Raw genomic sequence first — 10,264 nt, 5'->3', positions numbered from 1 at the left:
GCTCATGAGAACACAGTACTAAAATACCAAGTTACAGCGTAACTTGAGTCACTAGACCTTGTTCTATTTTTGTTTCCAATGTTTTTCAAATGAAATTAGGAAATCTGGTAATTCACATGAAAGTTACGTGCACTTAAACTGTTTCTGAATGCAATAACAAATGTCCGACTTCTGCAATACACGGCCTACGAGCATCTACTCCAGTGTCTACAAGAGCTACACTTCTATGCAGAATATAAAGGCTTGTCCCAGATCTTTTCAAAGTGAAATGTGGCAAATATGGCATGTAGGTATAGGTAAGGTAATGTTCTACTTACACAGAGACCTATCATCAAACTGCAATCTATCTATCAATCTCATTTCTATCTATCTATCTCATATCTATCTATCTATTTATCTATCTTTTGTTTGCCTTATACCCATTCCATATCAGAAAATTACTTAAATACCAGAATCTATCATCTTTCTTTCCATTCAGTGAAGAATAAGGCCTTATGTCTAGGAGCATATTCAAAATCTATACAATATTGAGCTGTAAAAACATACTGCCTATGAATATGAATGAAGTGACACTTTGAGGCCCATATATCTCTGATTTCATATGTAGGGATATATAAACTTTGTAAAATGCCCCATTGGAGGCTACAGATCCATTGTCCTATAAGTAACAGACAACAGGTGTGGGCCCACTGTGCTACCCAGCTGGTTTGGCTTTGGGCTTTTTTTTAGAAGACTTTGTCTATGTAGCCCCTGTGTAATCCCTATTTAACCCTTTCTTTTGAAGATCTGGTATTTCCTGCCACCAGGTTGCTACCTCTGAGTGGACACAGAGTGGACAACAACTGGCCCAGTAGACCAAGAGATGCCAGTGAGAAACATCAAGGAGACAGCCAGAGTCAGGTCCAGGTACAAGCCAAGGTCATGGGTAGTCTGCATACTGGTGTAATGCTATACAGGCAACTGGTCAGGGTGGGCAGGACAGGTTGATAGTCAACAAACCAGGTCAGACACAGGATAAGTAACTTGGTACAGAAGAGCAAGCAATGGGGCCACTCCACATTTTTCCTTAACATATTTTGAGCAATTCAGCAATGTGAATGTCATGCACACGGCTCATGAGAACACGGTTATTACTAAAATACCAAGTTACAGCGTAACTTTGGTCACTAGACCTTGTTCTATTTTTGTTTCCAATGTTTTTCAAATGAAATTAGGAAATCTGGTAATTCACATGAAAGTAACATGGACTTGAACTGTTTCTGAATGCAATAACAAATGTCCGACTTCTGCAATACACGGCCTACGAGCATCTACTCCAGTGTCTACAAGAGCCACACGTCTATGCAGAATATAAAGGCTTGTCCCAGATCTTTTCATCGTGAAATGTGGCAAAAATGGCATGTAGGTATAGGTAAGGTAATGTTCAGCTTACACAGAGACCTATCATCAAACTGCAATCTATCTATCAATCTCATATCTATCAACTGACCCCCGGTGTATGGCGGGACCATGGGATGTAGCGGTGTAGGTGGATGTGGCAATATGGTATTATCCCCAGGGGCAAGGTGTTTTTAACCCCTAATGTTCATGACGCCAGAGAGGTATATCCGGTATATCCACTATTCCAATAGCTAGGCAGTGAAAATGAGAGTCCACAACCAGGTTATGGTTTAATGGAGGATTTACTGAGGTCAGATAGGTGTTATTATCTTCACAGCTAGTTCAGAATCCCAGGACCTCGCAGCTTGCTGGGACTAGTTGTAGTTGTAATAGACTAGATAATTGACTTGAGGCTTGACTAGACTGTAGATAGTGACAGCAGACATAGACTTGGCTTATTGGAATGACTGTAGATTTGAGGCCTTCCAGGTACTGGACACTAGCACTGAGATCTCTGGTCTCCACTGTTCCTAAGCAAGAGGGAAAAGAGGCAAATTGCAGCACCTCCCTTCCTTATAAAGTGGGGCTATACTAGAAGCCCATAGGTCAAGCTGCGGGTCATGTGTTAACCTGGTGCCCTCTGGGTAACATGTGATAACATAAACATAACATGTGACATTTTACAGGTCCTTTAGACATTTACTGGAGTCCTCCAAAGGTCCTTTATACTGACTATACATTGACATACTGACTATAATCCTATTACATTAAATAACACTATAATAACAGCAGGGGAGACACTGCAGGAGAGCCCCCTAGGTCACTGAGGGACTCAACCTGACAGGGCCTAAGTGTAGTGCAGGACCGTGTCCTGTACTGGGACAAATCTATCTATCTATCTATCTATCTTTCTCATATCTATCAATCTATTTATCTATCGATCTATCATCTCATATCTATCTCATATCTATCTACAGTATCTATCTATCTATCCAGAGGAGTAGCTTGTAGCTTAAAGGAAATCTGTCATCAGAATCTCCCGCACTAAACCTGTTACACAGGCTTGTAGTGCGGGTGATCCTGATTAAAACGCTTCTTACCTGGTTAAAAATGGTTCAGCGCTTCTTAAGATATCTATATTTTTAGTTTTCTGTTATTCCCTGGCTTGGGACTCAGTGGGAGGTGTTATCATCTGGGACTCGGCCACACGTCATTCTAGCTGGGCGGAGCAGCCACCCGGCTCATGAATATTCATGAACTTATCCTCGTAATCTAACTCCTTTTTCTAGGTCTGGTGGGGAGGGCCGCGCATGCGCCGCGTTCCGTACACCTGGAAGTGGCGTTCTCCCCCCGGCTTTTCACTCATGCAGCCCGTCTTCTTACTTGTATTGGGCCGCAGCTCGAGTGAAGCCGGGGGGAGAACGCCGCTTCCGAGTGTACGGAACGCGGCGCATGCGCGGCCCTCCCCACCAGACCTAGAAAAAGGAGTTCGATTACGAGGATAAGTTCATGAATATTCATGAGCCGGGCGGCCGCTCCGCCCAGCTAGAATGACGTGTGGCCGAGTCCCAGATGATAACACCTCCCACTGAGTCCCAAGCCAGGGAATAACAGAAAACTAAAGATATAGATATCTGAAGAACCGCTGAACCGTTTTTAACCAGGTAAGAAGCATTTTAATCAGGATCACGCGCACTACAAGCCTATGTAACAGGTTTAGTGCGGGTGATTCTGATGACAGATTTCCTTTAAGGGCCCCGATGCAAAATCAGCAACAGAGCTCCATATGCCAAATATTGTACTGCTCTCTTATGGGGCAGATGTGCTTTGGGGCCCCCTTAGGCACCAGGGCCCCGGTGCAACTGCTACCTCTGCTACCTCTATAGCTACGCCCCTGTAGCTATCTATCGATTTTAATATCTATAATATCACTATTCATTTATCAACATGTAGCACAGCTAAATTTGTCATATGGTCACAAGGTCATTTTCTTTGTGCTTTGAGGCAGTCGTTTTACCTGCAACCCTATAGAATATTCCAGGCAGTTTTTTTGGACTACCAGCAATTGTTAAAGTACATAAATATGATGATGATATACCGTATATACTCGAGTATAAGCCGAGTTTTTCAGCATGATTTTTCGTGCTGAAAACGCCCCCCTTGGCTTATGCTCGGGTGAATTCTCCACCTGTCAATCCCTTCTCAGTGGTCTTCAACCTGTGGACCTCCAGATGTTGCAAAACTACAACTCCCAGCATGCCCGGACAGCCATCGGCTGTCCGGGCATGCTGGGAGTTGTAGTTTTGAAACATCTGGAGGTCCGCAGGTGGAAGACCACTGCCGGGCCTTCGTCATCATCCAGACCCCCCTTTCGTTTTCTACTCACCTCTAGTGTTGCTCGCGAATATTCGCAATGCAAATTTTATTCGCGAATATTCGCACTATATATTCGTAATTACGAATATTCCTTTTTTTTTTCACAGTACACATCACAGTGATCATCCCTCTCTGCTTCCAGCTTGTGTGGTGTAAAGAAGGCTCTAATACTACAGTGTGAGACTGGCGTGCAAATTTTCGCATATGCGAATTTTCTCTTATGTTAATTTTTGTATATGCTAATTTTCGTATATGCGAATTTTCGCATATGAGAAAATAAATTGTGAATATTACGAATATGCGAATTTAGTGGATATATGACTAATATTCGTCCATATTTTCGCGAAGTATCGCAAATTCGAATATGCCCTATGCTGCTCAATACTACTCACCTCCCCTCGGTGGGAAGGAAGGGTGAGCTGGTCCTGGCCATCTATGCTGCAGGGACCGTCTGGTGGGGGAGGGTTTGTCGTACCGGGCTGTCCATTTTAACCGGGAGGCCCTCTTCTCTGCTCTGGGCCGGCCCCGGCCTAGTAATGTTACCTTGACGACTACACACAGGGACGTCCGTGCGCAGCAGAAGTGCATGCGCATGAAAGTCCCTGTGTGTCGTCGTCAAGGCAATGTCACTAGTCCGGGGCTGGACCGGAGCGGAGAAGAGGGCCTCCCGGTGAAAATGGACAGCCCGGAATGACTAACCCTCCTCACCGGACGGTCCTTGCAGCATAGATGGCCCGGACCAGCTCACCCTTCCTTCCCACCGAGGGGAGGTGAGTAGAAAACTAAAGGCGGGTCTGGATAATGACGAAGGCCCGACAGTGGTCTTCAACCTGCGGACCTCCAGATGTTTCAACACTTCAACTCCCAGCATGCCCGGACAGCCATCGGCTGTCCGGGCATGCTGGGAGTTGTAGTTTTGCAACATCTGGAGGTCCATAGGTTGAAGACCACTGATGAAGGGATTGACAGGCAGTGATGACAGGAGTGATGATGACGTGGGTCTGGATGATGACAGGGTGATGATGACAGGGTGATGATGACAGGGGTGAAAATGACAGGGTGATGATGACAGGGTGATGATGTCGGGGGTGTTAATGACAGGGGTCCGGATGATGACAGGGGGGATGATGTATTTCCCACCCTAGGCCTATAGTCGAGTCAATAACTTTTCCTGGGTTTTTGGGGTGAAATTAGGGGCCTCGGCTTATATTCGGGTCGGCTTATACTCGAGTATATACGGTAATAATAATAATAATAATAATAATAATAATAATAATAATAACAACAATAATGGCAAGAACAACAACATATAACTAAGATCAATAATAATAACAACATAACAAAGTGCTATACCACATAACACACCCAGCTCTGCTCCTTCTTTATATCCTGACATTTACCGGCTGAACCACTTCTTCTCCAGGAGTCAGTCTCGTTCTGTATTGTAACATTCAGCGTACTGTTTCTGCACATGTTGAATGGAGTGCATTAACCCGTAGGAAGATTGTCAGCGATGTCTAATGGCCTGGAACAGCCCCTCATTATTTGTACCTGCGGGGCCTTTGTTTGCTGTATCACAAGGTAGATCGGCTCAGATTACAGGTACTTGAAGTTAATTATCCGTATTACCTGTCACTTCTCGTCCTCACCATAAGATGGCTGCCTGAGTACAAAGAGCTAATTGTTGTGCGCACCTTACAAGGTAAAGTGATAGTTGACTCAATGGCCAAGCCACGCGTCCGCTCTTATCTCCTGTGTACGGTGAGGAGGTAATTATTACTACATGGCGGCAGTGTTTACTTTCTTAAGCTCCTGTCAGATGTTATCAAGAGTCGTAATTATGCGATTAGACTGTGAAAGTGGCGGCGGGCGCGTCTCCAGGCATCAAAGGAGCAGCTCAGGTTGTACTTTGTTGTAGTTAAACAGGTAAAAGCCAAGAAAGTAGTCACATCATGAAGAGCGAACTCGAGAACCGCTACTGTGTCTGCACGAGGAGAAATACTGCAACGCTTTAACTGCGGAGATCACAGGCAACCCTCTTTGTATCACTGCGGCACACAATTGTTTACGGTGCACAGACTAATGTACTGACGTACATACAGTATAATATAACAATACATTTTAGTATTAAACATTGGGATTAAAGGCGTACTCCGCCATTAGACATCTTATCCCCTATCCAAAGAATAGGGGATAAGATGTCTGATCATGGGGGTCCCGCCACTGGGGACCCCCGCGATCTCCCCACTGCACCTGGCGTTCGTTTAGAGCATCGGGTGCAGTGCTGGAGGCTCTTGATGTGACGCCACGCCCAGCTTGTGTGACGTCACGCCCCCTCACATAGACTTGCATTGAGGGGGCGTAGCCATGACATCGGCATACCCCTTTAAACAAATACATTTACTAATAAATGAATTCATTAATTCATTTTAAAAAAATTATAGAGAAAAAATTATGAAATAAAATATTCGAGTCATAAAATCCTCTGATAATAAACGAAAAGATAAACAAAAACAAAAAAAAAGATAAAAAATTCATATAAATTAAATTATACCAAAAATATCACTTAAATAAAGTACAGTACTCTTCTCATAAAACCAAAGCCTTTTATAGTTAAGTTGACCAAGTGAGGTTAAAGATAAACTCCTTGGGTAGAGAGGACATCCTCTTACCTGCTAAATCCGGAGCAACACTCCATTATTGGAAATGCATTTCATCTCTACAGCTCACAATGCTCATTATAGTGAGTACAGCTCTGCAGTATAATAAAGGATATAACTCAGGATCAGTACAGGATAAGTAATGTAATGTATGTACACAGTGATCTCACCAGCAGAATAGTGAGTACAGCTCTGGAGTATAATACAGGATATAACTCAGGATCAGTACAGGATAAGTAATGTAATGTATGTACATAGTGACCTCACCAGCAGAATAGTGAGTACAGCTCTGGAGTATAATACAGGATATAACTCAGGATCAGTACAGGATAAGTAATGAAATGTATGTACACAGTCATCTCACCAGCAGAATAGTGAGTACAGCTCTGCAGTATAATACAGGATATAACTCAGGATCAGTACAGGATAAGTAATGTAATGTATGTACACAGTGACCTCACCAGCAGAATAGTGAGTGCAGCTCTGCAGTATAATACAGGATATAACTCAGGATCAGTACAGGATAAGTAATGTAATGTATGTACACAGTGACCACACCAGCAGAATAGTGAGTACAGCTCTGCAGTATAATACAGGATATAACTCAGGATCAGTACAGGATAAGTAATGTAATGTATGTACACAGTGACCTCACCAGCAGAATAGTGAGTGCAGCTCTAGAGTATAATACAGGATATAACTCAGGATCAGTACAGGATAAGTAATGTAATGTATGTACACAGTGACCACACCAGCAGAATAGTGAGTACAGCTCTGGAGTATAATACAGGATATAACTCAGGATCAGTACAGGATAAGTAATGTATGTACACAATGACTCCACCAGCAGAATAGTGAGTACAGCTCTGGAGTATAATACAGGATATAACTCAGGATCAGTACAGGATAAGTAATAGTTACATAGTTACATAGTTAGTATGGTTGAAAAAAGACATACGTCCATCAAGTCCAACCAGGGGATTGAAGGGAAGGATGTAAGGGGATAAGGGAAAGGGATGTAGTTTTATAATTCTGCATAAGCATTAATGTTATTTTGTTCCAGGAATGTATCTAACCCTGCTTTAAAGCTGTTAATTGTTCCTGCTGTGACCAGTTCCTGAGGTAGACCGTTCCATAAATTCACAGTCCTCACGGTAAAGAAGGCGTGCCGCCCCTTTAGACTAAACCTTTTCTTCTCCAGACGGAGGGAGTGCCCCCTCGTCCTTTGGGGGGGTTTAACCTGGAACAGTTTTTCTCCATATTTTTTGTATGGGCCATTTATATACTTATATACGTTTATCATATCCCCCCTTAAACGTCTCCTCTCAAGACTAAACAATTGTAACTCCTTTAATCGCTCCTCATAGCTAAGATGTTCCATGCCCCATATTAGTTTAGTCGCGCGTCTCTGCACCCTTTCCAACTCCGCAGTGTCCCTTTTATGAACAGGCGACCAAAACTGAACAGCATATTCCAGGTGAGGCCGTACCAATGCTTTATAAAGGGGGAGTATTATGTCCCTGCCCCTCGAGTCCATGCCTCTTTTTATACATGACAATATCCTGCCGGCTTTGGAAGCAGCAGCCTGACATTGCATGCTATTCTGTAGTCTGTGATCTACAAGTACACCCAGATCCTTCTCTACCAGTGACTCTGACAGTTTAATCCCCCCTAAGACATACGATGCATGCAGGTTATTAGTACCCAGATGCATAACTTTACATTTATCCACATTGAACCTCATTTGCCAAGTTGATGCCCAGACACTTAGTCTATCCAAGTCATCTTGTAACTTATGCACATCCTCTATAGACAGTACCGTGCTACAAAGCTTGGTGTCATCTGCAAAGATAGAAATAGAGCTGTTAATACCATCCTCTATATCATTGATAAATAAATTAAACAGCAGCGGGCCCAGTACTGAACCTTGGGGTACACCAGTAATAACCGGGGACCAATCAGAGTACGAATCATTGACCACCACTCTCTGGGTACGATCCATGAGCCAGTGTTCAATCCAGTTACAAACTAAAGTTTCCAAGCCCAAGGACCTTAACTTACCTGTCAGATGTCTGTGAGGGACAGTATCAAACGCTTTGGCAAAATCCAGAAACACTATATCCACAGCCATTCCTCTGTCAAGGCTTCTACTCACCTCTTCATAAAAGCAAATTAGATTGGTTTGACAACTTCTATCCTTAGTAAACCCATGCTGGCTATCACTTATAATACTATTATCCCCTATGTATTCCTGTATGTAATCCCTTATAAGTCCTTCAAACAATTTACCCACAATGCACGTTAGACTTACCGGTCTATAATTGCCTGGCGAAGACCTAGAGCCCTTCTTGAAGATTGGTACCACATTAGCCTTGCGCCAGTCCCTTGGCACAATACCAGACACCAGAGAATCTCTAAATATCATGAACAAGGGTACAGATATTACTGAACTTACCTCTCTAAGAACTCTTGGGTGTAGTCCATCCGGCCCTGGAGATTTGCTTACATTTACTTTACTTAACTTACCTTGTACCATCTCTACATTAAGCCAGTTCAGTACATTACATGATGTGTTCCCAGCACTGACCTGTCCAATGTCAGCTCCTTCTTCCATAGTATATACAGAACTAAAGAACCCATTCAGTAGCTCCGCCTTCTCTTGATCGCCCGTGACAACCTCCCCATTATCATTATTAAGGGGTCCTACATGCTCTGTCCTTGGTTTTTTTGTATTTATATATCTAAAAAAATATTTAGGATTAGTTTTGCTTTCTTCGGCCACCTGTCTCTCATTTTGAATTTTTGCTGTTTTTATTACATTTTTACAGATTTTATTAAGCTCCTTGTACTGTTTAAATGTTATAGCTGACCCATCAGATTTGAATTTTTTGAAGGCTATTTTTTTGTTGTTTATTGCTCTTTTAACCTCATTTGTCAGCCATGTAGGATTTAGTTTTAATCGTTTATATTTGTTCCCCTTTGGTATATATTTAGCTGTATAGTTATTTAGAGTTGATTTAAAGATGTCCCATTTACCTTCTGCATCAGCATTTGAGAACACCTCCCCCCAGTCTATGTCCTGTAGTGCAGCCCTCAACCCAGGGAAGTTTGCCTTTTTAAAGTTATATGTTTTTGCTTTCCCCGTCTGTCTTTGTTTTCTACATTTTAAGTCAAAAGTAACTATATTGTGGTCGCTATTACCAAGGTTTTCCCTCACAGTTACATTACCAACCAGCTCTGCGTTGTTGGAAATGATCAGATCCAACAAGGCATCACTTCTTGTTGGGTCCTCCACAAACTGGCCCATAAAATTATCCTGCAATAAATTTAGGAATTGTCGCCCCTTTGTAGTTTTAGCCAACCCCGGCCCCAATCTATATCTGGATAGTTAAAATCTCCCATTATTACCACTGTACCTGCCCGGGCGGCCCTCTCTATTTGTTTATACAGCCGACCTTCTATCTCTTCAGTGATATTAGGGGGTCTGTAAATTACACCAAATATTATTTTTTCAGTATTTCCCTCCTTTTGTAATTCTACCCACAGTGATTCCACCTCCTCAGAATCATCACACACTATGGCATCGTTCAATGTACACAGTGACTCCACCAGCAGAATAGTGAGTACAGCTCAATAGCATAATACAAAATATAACTCAAGATCAGTACAGGATAAGTAATATAATGTATGTACACAGTGACCCCACCAGCAGAATGGTGAGTACAGCTCTGGAGTATACTACAGGATATGACACAGGATCAGTACAGGATAAGTAATGTAATGTATGTACACAATGACTCCACCAGCAGAATAGTGAGTACAGCTCTGGAGTATAATACAGAATGTAA

At 42.7% G+C, this 10,264-nt stretch overlaps 1 long non-coding RNA gene across 1 annotated transcript in view; it reads left to right on the top strand.

Moving 5' to 3' along the window:
* Positions 1 to 4,390: 4,390 nt before the first annotated feature.
* The window catches only part of LOC130285182 (uncharacterized), a 43,192-nt gene continuing 37,318 nt past the window's right edge, over positions 4,391 to 10,264 (top strand). The window contains exon 1 of the long non-coding RNA XR_008847275.1: positions 4,391 to 4,526. This is a non-coding gene — a long non-coding RNA (uncharacterized LOC130285182). The remainder of the gene's footprint in view (positions 4,527 to 10,264) is intronic.

The sequence above is a fragment of the Hyla sarda genome, chromosome 8 (genome assembly GCF_029499605.1).
Source record: "Hyla sarda isolate aHylSar1 chromosome 8, aHylSar1.hap1, whole genome shotgun sequence".
Taxonomy (NCBI): Eukaryota; Metazoa; Chordata; class Amphibia; order Anura; family Hylidae; genus Hyla; species Hyla sarda.
This window is presented reverse-complemented; position numbering and strand designations above follow the sequence as displayed.